This window comes from Rana temporaria, chromosome 5 (genome assembly GCF_905171775.1).
Source record: "Rana temporaria chromosome 5, aRanTem1.1, whole genome shotgun sequence".
Lineage (NCBI taxonomy): Eukaryota > Metazoa > Chordata > Amphibia > Anura > Ranidae > Rana > Rana temporaria.
In genome coordinates this window covers 260,726,697-260,736,630 of record NC_053493.1, presented here as the reverse complement: position 1 = coordinate 260,736,630, position 9,934 = coordinate 260,726,697, and positions in this window count along the sequence as shown.

Here is a 9,934-nt window from a genome sequence, read left to right as displayed (position 1 = left end):
ATCATCAGGCTGGAGCCAAAGACCTTTCAGTTTATTAAAAACCTTATTTGGAAAGAACAAAGGAAGGCAGGAGGGAGAAGGGTGGCAAACAATGAGGTCAGGCTGTGCATTCCGACACAAGTCACTCACCTGTTTGGGAAAGTCTTATCAGTTTAAGGAGCACTTGCTTTCCTGCAAACGAAACCCTCAAATTCCTCCGTGGCACACAAAACAACAGCAAAGGGACATCATTTTAATGTGTGATTGGCATACAGCATGCAGTGGATAAGGTCATCTCTAAAAAGAGCACCCAACAGCTTGCATGCAAGTTTAAAACGTTGAATAGAGAGAATGGTGTAATTTATTTCTATCACTGCAGCAGCACATCGTAAAAAAAAGCAATTTGAATGGCTTAGAAAACCTTCATTTCGTGCGACCATTCTAATACAGGCCATCTTGTTCGTATTTCCATGTTCAGATATAATTAGGGCACTTTCAAAGTGTGGTACGGAATCCCAAAAGTCATCAGCATGCTGTGCTGTGACTGTAATTATAGTAATCAGATAATGCATCCATAACTTAACTAATTATCCTAAATCAACTTGAAATATAATTTGTGGATTTGCAAAAGCTTCACTTTCTCATTTGCAGGGAAAACAGAACAAAAGAAAATAGCTGAAAGAATTTGCTTTGAATTTTTTTTTTTTTTTTGTGCTGATAGTAGACATATTCCTGAGACTTGGGCAAATCAATTGACTATACTTTTTTATTTAAATACTCCATTTTGTGAAGCGCTGCGCAAACTGTTGGCACTATATAAATCCTGTATAATAGTAGTAATAATAATAATAATAGTAATAATAATACTGGCTTAATAATAATGACATGCAAGTGTTTATTATATGGGAACGATAAAAGCATGGGGCTGTATCTCATAGATTTCAGCATTCTCTCTAATGTGCTTCAGTCTCTTACCATTTAAAGTAGTGTCATTAAACCAAAACTATGAAAATTCCCATTACATGCTATCTAACAGAGTGTGCATACTCACAAAGCCACCAAAGCATTGTTCACACTAAAGGCTCAGATTGTGTAGACCAGCTGAAGTCCTCTACTGAGCATGCTTAATTTCAGTTTCCTTCTAAGCTCTTCATTTTGTCCTTTCCTTATCTGTGCAAGTGGAAAATGACACCCCTCTCCCTCCATGTCCACCTATTCCTCAATATTATGGGGTGGCATATAGTATGCTAATTGATTACATTCACTAAGAAACTCATAAAAAAAGCTTAGTTTTATTATAAATCAGTATTAGATACATCTAATGTGATCACCAATACATGTAAAGTAAAAAAGTAAAAAAAAACATTGGCCCAGATTCAGGTAGATTTGCCCATTACTTACACCTGTTCAGCTCAGCTGAAATTCTCTGCGCCGGGGCAATTTGTCAAGATTGCCACCTGATTCAGGATTCCTTTTGTGTGGTAATTTGCTCCTGTGTAAGGCAAAATTGAGGGCGCAAGCCAGCGCAGGTGAAAGTGGGTGTGCCCCTATGCAAATGATGGTCTGTCCGCTCAGCAGTGGCTTGCGCCCGGCGCACGCATGCGCAGTTCGACCGCTCCCGTCTGCGCATGCGTGCAACTGCGCCTGTCCTACTTTCAGGGCAAATCCTGCCCACCTGCTTGCACTGAGCAAATAAATAGGGGCAGACCTGCGCAGGTCCTGTGCAAACTTACATCCTACTTTTTCCACCCCCCCTGAGCAAGGTAATTTTGCACTTTTTTTTGGAGATGGCACCTCCTGAGAAGAAAAAAAAGAGAAATGCTAATTTTATCTCCGCTGAGATGGAGATAATGCTGGCGGCACTCACGCGCCATACTACAGTGCTCTATGGTGCAGAGCGGAAAAACACCACCGTAGCCCAACGGAGGGCAATATATGATGCCATTACTATGGACATAAATGCCCTTGGCAATGAGGAGAGGACCTGGGAGGACATACAGAAAAAACTTAATGATATGCGGCGTAGGGTCCTGGATAAGCTGGTGCTTATCCGGAAGCATACTAGTGGCACGGGAGGAGGACCAGCCTGCACAATCCGTTTAAATCCGGAGGAGGAGGTGATTGCCCAAAGTTTAGCGCTGGAGCAGGTGGAGGGACTCCCAGGCTATGACTCCACTGTTGGGGACTTGGGGACTGGTAATTTTTTTTTATCTCATATTTGCTGTGTATCATGGGAGGGGGTAGAAGTGAACATGTGAGTGGGTAGAAGGGAACATGTAACAAGTGTATTTTTTCTCATATTTGCTGTGCATCATGGGAGGGGGTAGAAGGGAACATATGAGGGGGTAGAAGGGAACATGTGACAAGTGTGTTTTATCTCATATTTGCTGTGTATCATGGGAGGGGGTAGAAGGGAACATGTGACAAGTGTGTTGCTCCAGCAACATGCGTTTTTTTGTGTCATCCACAGATGTTGATGATGAAGCTGGGCTGTCGTCGGCTGCGGGGCGACCCACGACATCCCCCCATCAGCATGGGGTCCAGTCAGGCCCCATGGAGATACTGGGCATGTTGGTGGAGGAGAAGAGCGGCCATAGGCCAACTATGGAGGAGGAAGTGGAGGAGGAGTCCTTTATCCTCAACCTGGAGGACTCTGTCTTCCTCCAGGAGGATCCCACCATCCCTGACCTCCCCACCACCCCCCGACCATCACGTCATCCCCCTCCAGGGCAAGCCCCTCCAGTGTCCCTCCCTCCAGTGTCCCTCCCTCCAGTGTTCCTCCCTCCAGTGTCCCCCCCTCCAGTGACCCCCCTCCAGTGTGGCCCCCTCCCCTTCTTCTCCCTCAGGACGTGCCCCAGCCTCTCCTCCCAGGAAGGCACTTTACAAAACGAGGGGTGTACCCTCCATCCTCCGCGAAGGTCTGCAGGAGGAACAGGGCCGGCAGACCTGCCATCTAGGGGCCATGGTGGGAGATTTGAGGCGGGTGGCGGACAGCCTGGCATCCTCCTCCTCCTCTGTACAGCAGGCCCTCACCCTGCATTCTGACCGGGGCAAACGAGATACCGAGAGCCTGGAGGAAGTCAGTACAAACTGTGCTGCCATGGTCACCTGCATGGTTGAGCAGCAGGGCGTCACCGCTTTGCTCACAGCAGAGGTGAGCAGGTTGGCAGGGGCGGTGGAGGCCAACACTGCTGCTGTGCGGGAGGAGGGGAGATTAACCCGGCGGCAGCAGAGGAACACAACCACCTGGCAGATGCGGATGTTGGCACAAACCAACAGTGTGCTCACCCACCTGGCCATCGCCATGGAGGGCATGCAGGCACCACCTGCCAGGAGTGAGGAAGTAGGGGTTGATGATCCTCCCCCCCTCCATCCTCAGCCCAGGCTCCATCCCCACCATAGGCTCAACCACGCCGACTGAGGAGCCAGAGCCGGGGGAACCCTTGGCACAAGGATGTCCAAAAAAAAAAAATATTTTCCTTTTATTTTTTGTATTTTTAACATATCCCTTGGTGCTCATATAAGGAGCTTTTTCTATTTATTTTGATTATGTTTATTTTCTATTTTTTTTTGGATTTTTTTTTTTTGCTCAGATGATGAGCTTTTCTATATTTAATTTATGCTCAAAGTTTGAGTTTTTATTTTATTTTGTAGTCCCTACACACGGTGAGGAGTGTATACTACAGTGTGACTGGTGTGTGAATGGGGGGGTGTCACTCCTGCTGGAAAAGGGGTGTCACCCTCTGCCATGTGAAAGGTGTATGAATGGACAGCAACATAATTGGAGCCTTGACGCGGCGTTGCTGCTCCCTAATACCATGGGGTATCCTTGGGTCTAATCCAATTTTGGGTGCATGTGGGGTGTGTGTGCTAGGGAACACAGTGGTGTGCACGCATGCATTCTACTTGTGACATGATTAATGTATGTTTTTAACGTGCAAAGAGACGTTCCACGAGACCACTCCTGATTGCTCTTCCCTCAGTAGACCCGGTAGAGTTTCTTGGGGGGGGGATTGTGGGGTTCGGGGGTCAGGTCATCACGTATGTCAATCTGCAGACCCCTTCTCTCGGCAAAGTTGTGCAGAATACAACATGCCCCTATGATCTGGCACACAAAGTTTGGGGAATACAACAGGGTCCCCCCGGATTTATCCAGACATCTGAAACGGGACTTAAGGATGCCAAATGTGCGTTCCACCACTGCACGGGTACGTGCGTGTGCCTCGTTCTATCTTTCCTCTCCTGGGGTTTGGGGGTTCCAGAATGGAGTCATCATATGGGGTCCCAGTGCATATGCAGAGTCACCTGAAAGGGAAAAGACAGAAGGATGTTAGTCATGCATGTGCCCCTCGTGATGTCTGCATCATGGGGGGGACAGTCATACCTGACACCCATGTCACTCACCAATCAGCCAGTTGTCCCCATACATGTTCTGGTCAAATTCGGTGGGGATGCTGCTCTGACGGAATATGAAACTGTCATGGCTGGATCCTGGGTGTTTGGCACGGACATGCCATATGAGGCCATGGGCATCCACTATGACCTGGACATTGATGGAATGCCAGTGCTTCCTATTACAGTATATATGCTCTAGCTCACGGGGGGGGCGTAGTGCCACATGGGTACAATCAATGGCCCCCACAGTGCGTGGGAATCTGGCAATTTGGTAGAAATCTGTGATTGCCTTCTGCCGCTGGACCTCCTGGGTGGGTTTGATGAACTGGTGGGACATGCGTCTCAGGATTGCGGGGACAACCTGGTGCACACACCTGCTCATGGAGGATTGTGACATCCCAGCCACCATTCCACCTGTGCGCTGAAAAGATCCACTTGCCAGGAAATGCAGGGTTGCCAGTACCTTGACCAGTGGCTCCACTGCATGTCCACGATGTGTCTGGCTGGTGATGTCATCATGCAGGATTGTGGCTAATTCCAGGATGACTTCAGGGCTGAATCTAAACATGCGATACACCTCCATATCACTCATGTCAAAGATGTTCCTGCGCACTCGGTATATCCTCTCCCGTGCCCTCCTACGAGTCGGTTCACTCTCTAGTATTGCTAGAACCATAGCTGCCCCTGGCATGTTGGCACACAGATGTGAGGTCCAGAAAGTGTGGGTGCTCTGCTTGTTCAGCTCGTTCGTATTGGTGCTGCTGTAGTTGCTCTCCAGCTGACCTGTGGCCATCTGTTGCTAACTTGCCCCTGCTTTTATAATGTGCAAGTTTGCCCAGGGCAAACAGCTTGCACGCTTGGTGTGCAAACTGCGCATCACCCGCGCAGGTTTTTGAATCAGCGTTAGTTCCTCATTTGCATATTTGCTGAGGGAAAACACTGAGAGCGCAAGTTGCATCCTGCGCAAAAATGCCCATTAATTGCGCCGGGGCAGAGAAACTGCGTGCGTTGAAAAATGCCTGATTTCAGGCTTAGCTTGTTTTCTGGGTCATCCGCATATTTGCCTGGGCGCAAATCCGTACTTGCGCGGCGCATATCGCGATTGCGCCCGCGTAAGTCGTACCTGAATCTGGGCCATTGGATGCAGATTCTGTCTGAACAACATGAAAGGTAGTGTTAATCATCTTTGACCCTGCTTACACCAAATGAATGCACAAAAATACATATTTTGGCCCAGATTCTCGTAGATCGGCGCATCTTTATGCCGGCGTAGTGCATCTTGGATGCATTACGCCAACGTAACTTAGAGAGGCAAGCTCCGTATTCTCTAATCAGAAGCGTTCACTTTTGCGACGGCGCAGCGTAAATTCGTCGGCATAAGTAGGCGTAATTCAAAGTAGGAAGGAAGTGGGCGTGATCCATTTAAATGAACCGTGACCCCATGCAAATGAAGGGCCGAACGGACGGCGCATGCGGCGCATGCAGCGCTGTGGCAATTCCTATTAATCCCTTATGGTCCTTTTCAGTGTCCTGTATGTTCCTCCATCTACAATCGGTGTAACTAAATTATCGGATTCTTCCTCAGAGGTTCAAAGGCTGTAGACAGGAACCCAGGAGGAAAGAGGACGATCCAAGGACACAGTCAAACAAGCCAGGTAGGGTCTGCAGCAAGGTACACCAGGTCCAAGGGAAATTCCAGGAATCGTAGTCAAAGAGCAAGCCAGGCGGGGTCAGCAACGAGACAAGCAAAAGTACAAGGCATAATCCAAGAATCGAGGTCAAGAACGAGTCAAGTCAGCAACCGAAACTAAGAGCATCCTTAATCAGAAACCTATTGAGGATAGGTTTCTGATTATGGATGCTCTTAGGACCATAAGGAACCATAAGGGATTAATAGGAATTGCCACAGCGCTGCATAGAGCGTATACTGTGAACGCCTGTCACCCCAGGCGGGGGTGTGGATCTGGTGAGTGCGGGAAACACCAGAGCACGGAGAAAGGGAGCACAGAGTGAATCACCTGAACAAATTATTAGACTTGGCACGGAGCACACAGCACTTTATTGCATGGACTACTAATATTATTTAATTTTAGCAACTTTTATGTTACAAACACTGGATTGAACATTTGAGCTTACAATCAGCTCAACTGATATGTATATATTTTTACACAGGAATTTTGATGGTAACACTGCAAAATGTATTAATTGATTTTATTTATTTATCTGATAGACCATATCAATGTCAGATCATTTGACATATACCATTCAATATTTTGTTAATACTTATGCACTAATGCACTGCATTTTTTTTGATGACCAATACTGACTGTGGGAACACAGCAGGGAAGGCATAGCACATTATTTTTCATATATATATATATATATATATATATATATATATATATATATATATATATAATTTTTTGGATACACATTTTCATACTTTAACCATCACCTCCACCAGTAGGCGCCACCACCTACTACCATCTTCTATCCATTTTATACTCCACCTAGGTGGGGTACATATGTAGGGACAGCCACTGTTGTATATCATATTATACTTCCAGCATCTATTTCTTGCAGCATATATTTTCTAAAACCCTATTCCGTAGCGCAGATTCACAATACCTTTCCCTTATGATAAGGGCCTGATAAATTAATCATGATGCTAGTGGTGAGGCTGGAGAGGGAAGACAAGCAGTGTTTAGATCTACTGCGCAACATCATGTGTTGTCTGTTGGGTCTAGAACTTGTCAGGCCCTGAAAATCTCAGTATTCCATTTACTGGGTAGAGAGTAAAGAGTAGCTGCCATTAATGATTTTTGTTATCTAAAATGACATTGTTCCCAAGAAATAAGCAATGTTGGTAATGATAATGATTACCCGTGAGCCTGTGAGGGAGTGACAATACATATGGGAGTAGTAGGACTTGCCTCGGCACCGCCACCAGTTGGGGAGAGGAGACTCAGACTCACGCCACCGCCATGCTGCCACCACGTGTTAATGCATTGCCCGACCAGGCCAGCCACTCACTCTCCTCTCCAGCAAGTACACACGTTACGCAGCATGCCTGCCCTGAGGGCCTAAGCACAGACACAGTACAGAGACTCACTTTTACAGTAACAACATGCCTGATGCCATTGCCAAAAGCCCCCTCCTGCTGCGGCCTGCAATCATTTGATTAATAACAGGCTGTAGAGAACAGTGCACCATTGCAAACTTATATTTTGAGGTTTTAATTACATTATTTTAATAGTCGTGAACTAAAGTGGGCTGGTCTAAGGCATGAAACTCCAGGGCTGAAAATTAGTCCCACTCCCGCCCTGAAATCAACACTCTGCCAGACAAAGTCAGTCTACTTGAGAAAAGATAGATCCGTTAATTCGGAAGTTAAAAAGATTAATGACAACAACATTTCTTCCAGCGAGAGTCTGTCTGAGCACATTAGGCTCGATGTCAGCCACTTTCCAGATGATCCAGTGGGCACAGTGGCACATGAGGGAGATGCAATCCTCATTCCTCAACCAATGGAACGGCAGATCAATGCTCCAGCCGATAGCCATTCACCGCAGAGTGAAACAGTAGGTTTGGTGATGGATGAATACAGACAACCTCAAAAGGCACAGACCTATACTTCACCCAGAACCAGAGGTAATCACATCAGATGCCAGTCAGACAGGATGGGGAGCCCACTATCGGGACCAGGCGGTTCAGGGGCAATGGTAATTTCACGCGGTGGGCATGATATCGAACGTTCTCGAACTCAGAGCAGCCTTTCATGCCTTCCTGGCTTTCGGCCCATTCATTAGGGGGAAAAGTGCCCTAATACGGATGGACAACAAAGTGGCGGTGACATACATTCAGAGACAGGGGGGTACAAGGAGCAGTACCTTACTACAGGAAGTTCACCCCATCCTGGAATGGGCCTAGTTATATGGATCTACTGGCCGTGTATGCAGCACAGAACTTTCTAGCCGATCTGTGTAGAAGAGAGTTCCTGTCAAACAACGAATGGTCTTTGAACCATCAAGCATTCGTTCTTCTGACTCAAACTTGGGGGACTCAGGAGATAGATCTGGCCGCATCACCTACAAATACCAAGTGTCAGAGGTTCCTGTCGAAGGCAGCATATGCATCTGCGGAAGGTGTGGACTGCCTTGTTCATCCATGTAACGTTCGTCTGGGGCACATATTCCCACCAACACCTCTAATTGCGAGGTTCTTGTCCAGACTCAGGAGGTCGACATCCTCAGTAATAGCAGTGATCCCTTTCTGGCCCAGGAGGCCTTGGTTCACGACTCTACTGCAGCTCAGTGTGGAAGATCCACTACCTCTTCCACTGTCTCAGGATCTACTTCACCATGGTCAATTCCTCCATCTGGATCTGGAGAGACTCCATCTAATGGCATGGATGTTGAGAGGATTTGGTTCCTTGAACACGGCTGTTCCCGGGGAGTCGTTTCAACGCTACTCAAAGCAAGGAAGTGTTCAACCAACGTTACTTATGGTAGGATATGGGAGAGATTTACGATCATGACCCAGCAGAATAGATGGGATCCACTACATCCACAAGCTTTGCAAATCTTGGATAAAGGGGAGGTGTACCGCGCTTAGGAGAGAATATGTGAGGGTGGAGCAATGAACTAGGGTGGTGTCAGTATTATAAATAACTCAGAGACGGTGAGTGTGAATGTAACTGGAGACTGCAGCCCCCCTAATAAGTAATCCCCTAGGGGATACAAACTGAACTAAATTAAAAAAATGGAAGGGGTAGTGGCGCTGTCTAGAATAGAGGCTGAATGTACCAATGAGGTACGGATGTGACTTGTATGTGATCAAACTAAGTGAAAAGAATACAAGTACCTGAGTGTGATAATATGTGATGGCCTAATTGGCATATAATATACACTCTGAAAGTTGTACAACAAATGTGCAAAAAAATTGGCTATGAGCCGCAAAGGTGGTCACTCAGTGTGTGAACTGTAAGTTAAGTGATGCCACAAAATTACAAACTTAGATATATCAGATAAACCGTGATCATTAATCAGTGATAAATGAAATCAAAAAATATATATGTACCGGCGTGGTGGTGAATACCAATAAGTATGTAACTTAGCAATAAATGCAGTGAGGCTATAACAAAATAAAAATAAGAGTAGATAGATGCATAAGTCCAATGATTAAATATAGCAGCCACACTATACAGTCCACGTAATGTCAAAAAATAAAAATAAAAATAAAAATAAAAATATTAATATTAATGAAAATAAACATAACTTAAAAAGAATATATGTTTAGATAAGTGTCCGTGAGCTGGTGCACCCACGAAGGGTGATAAATCACAAAAAATGCAGTGGTGGATTCGCACAGTGCTCCGGTGCTCCCCTCCTGGGTCCCTACTCACCAAAGGCACTCACCCCTGCAGGGGTAAAGTGCAAGTAGAATGGATCTCCAGCAGCTGCGATATCGTTCTTCCTGGGTCCTATGGATGCACAGATGTCCTGGCCTGGATGGCTCTGTTTCTTTTTTATTATTAATTCCGGGATTCCTCCAATGAAAA